We start from the raw sequence: 2641 nt of genomic DNA, 5'->3' as shown, positions 1-2641 counted from the left end.
TTTTTTTTTTTTTTTTTTTTTTTCCTATTTTTCACGTTGCCGACTTGTTTCTCTGTTTGTTGTAGAAATATGGATGCGTTAATACCGGCAAGAAGTTAGAATGTTCCGTGGCGAATCGGTTGGAACGTAAAACTCGGGGAATTTTACGAGTCGTCGCCCGTCGAACAGCTCACTCAAGAGTTTCCGATGTTTCAGATGGTTTGACGTGTGTAGTTGGTCATGGTATGAGGCTAGTCGATGAATCCTCCGTTTCTAAGTGAGGAATTTTCGAGAGTAACGTTTTCAGATTGGGCGATAAAATTTGTAGAACGAAAGTTTATGCGTGAAATAGTTTGTACAAATTGTCGAACTATTATTTTAAATCATAATTAAGAAATGAAACGATATTTATTTATCTTGGCCATCAATGGAACATTCAATGTATCTCGATCCTTTCACAATGTATCGAAGAGAATACCTAACTTTTCGAGAGTTTTCAAATTGGGGGATAGAATTTGTAAAACGATAAGTATAAATTGTTGAATTATTATTTTAAAGTATAGTTAAGAAATGAAACGAATATTTACCCTGGTCAATGGGACATTCGATGTATCTCGATTCTTTCGGATATCGAAGAAGATTGGGGAATAGAATTTGTAAAACGAAAGTTTGTACAAATTGTGGAATTATTATTCTAAAGTATAGTTAAAAAATGAAACGAATATTTATTACCCTGGTCAATGGGATGAATCTCGATACTTTCACAATGTATCGAAGAGGATAAGTAAATTTGCAATTCCACGAGTTGGTTCAACGAGAGAAATATCGAAAAGATTCTGACCGAGGCAAGTTAATGCGTTTCCGATGTACATCCGTTTTCTAATCGACACGCGAATCTTCCATTTGGCCGAGATTCGCGCCGTGAAACTGATCGAAACTCCCTTGCGAGAGAGTTATTCTCCCCTGAGCAGCGTAACTTACGGTAACGGCATCGGCTTCGGCCATAGATTCACGTGTAACCTTAATAGATGGACATACGAGTAAGGAAAGAGACAAAAGTAGCTTGTGTAAGGAGATTTCAGCCTCGATATACCGAGCTGAAGCAGCGCGAGAGACGCAACGAAAATAAAAGGAGAAGAGATAAAAGTATTAATCCTTGATAACTTGAGTATGCAGTTTGTACGTTGCGAAAACGTTACAAACAACGTTTAAAAACAAATAACTGAAGAAATAACTGAAAGTGTGATCGATTATCGGAACGAATGACAGTTCGCGTAATTGGTGATACTTCGAAACGAAATCCAAAGAGACGAAACTTATCGACACGAGAAAAGAAAAGAAACGGAAGAAAGAGACAAACGAGAAACTGGCGGTATATGGCCAGGTGTATCGTAAGACATCTCGGAAAGGGCTGTCTGGAAAAATAGGAAACACGGTATTCCACTTATTTGAGACGCTATCAACCGCGTTTTCGCCGTGGAAATAATAAAGACGATAATACGAAAAACCGACTCGTATTACTTGGCCAACGTCTGACACTTTTCTCGAACCATATTCGAGCAAAGTTTTCAAAATGCAGCGGAGCATGTCTCCAGCAAAGGGAAAAGAGAAATAAGACTGAGAAAAGGGTAAGAAAGGGGTAAAAAAGAATCGTCGAAAGATGAAGATCAAAGACACAATGCTACCGGAAAGAGAAAGAGAGAGAGAGAGAGAGAGGAAAGGACAAACGTAAAGCAAGCGAAAAGGAAAGAAATGAGAAACACGATATCGCACTTGGAGTAGTAGGTTCCCTGGCACGATCAGTTAAGAAATTAGAACCGATTTAGCGCAGCGTAGGTAGCCGACAGGGTAGATGATCGGTGCGCCACGGATGTTGCGCCTCCTTGTTAATTGAGATTAATGCAAGCCGCGAATTCTCAAGGATAAACGGAAAGTTTCGCTTAGACGGAATAATTACGCAGATAGGAATCTGGTACAACGGTCTACCTCTTGTAGGCCGAACTCCCGTGTACTTTAACTACTCCCCGGGACGAGGACTGATAACCGCCTCGAACTCGGCCCGTGTATCTGCCCACTTGCGTTTCGCGACTTCAACGTTCCCCTCTGCCATCCTTCTCGCCCCCTCGAGACCTCTTCTCTCCTCCTCCTCCGCGTTCAACGCAATAATCAAACCTCCCCCGCATCTATTTTCCTCTCTATTTCGATTTAACGTCGCGGGTCAAAGCGGCGGAGATGAAGCGGAGATGGTACTTGACGAACTGCTTCTAAGAAGGGAACATCCTGGCGAGGATTAGACGAGGAAAGTTCGTGGTTTATTCATGGATTTGTGTGATCTTATTTCAGATAAATTGGCAGGGGACGAAATTCAAGTTTGACGGGATTCGATTGATTCGCGGATTCTTGGGGATGTGCCGACAATCTATTATATAAAAAATATTATAAAATATATTTTCTCGAATATTATATATATATATTATATATTTTTATATCGTAAGATCTTGCATACGAATCGATCTCGTCCCATCGATCTTCGATTTCGCGCCAAATTTCAAAATCAATCGTGATCCGCCGTCATCCTCCGCGCATATGTATAATGTATAAATAAGCAAGATTCCCTCGGTGGTTTGACCGCTCATGTTCCCAAAGTATTTACCGTTGCGGC

At 40.7% G+C, this 2641-nt stretch overlaps 1 long non-coding RNA gene across 1 annotated transcript in view; it reads right to left on the bottom strand.

Annotated features, from left to right (window-relative positions):
* Positions 1-649: 649 nt before the first annotated feature.
* The window catches only part of LOC116185204, a 13385-nt gene continuing 11393 nt past the window's right edge, over positions 650-2641 (bottom strand). The window contains exon 3 of the long non-coding RNA XR_004150001.1: positions 650-2114. This is a non-coding gene — a long non-coding RNA (uncharacterized LOC116185204). The remainder of the gene's footprint in view (positions 2115-2641) is intronic.

The sequence above is a fragment of the Apis dorsata genome, unplaced genomic scaffold (assembly GCF_000469605.1).
Source record: "Apis dorsata unplaced genomic scaffold, Apis dorsata 1.3 scaffold_127, whole genome shotgun sequence".
Lineage (NCBI taxonomy): Eukaryota > Metazoa > Arthropoda > Insecta > Hymenoptera > Apidae > Apis > Apis dorsata.
This window is presented reverse-complemented; position numbering and strand designations above follow the sequence as displayed.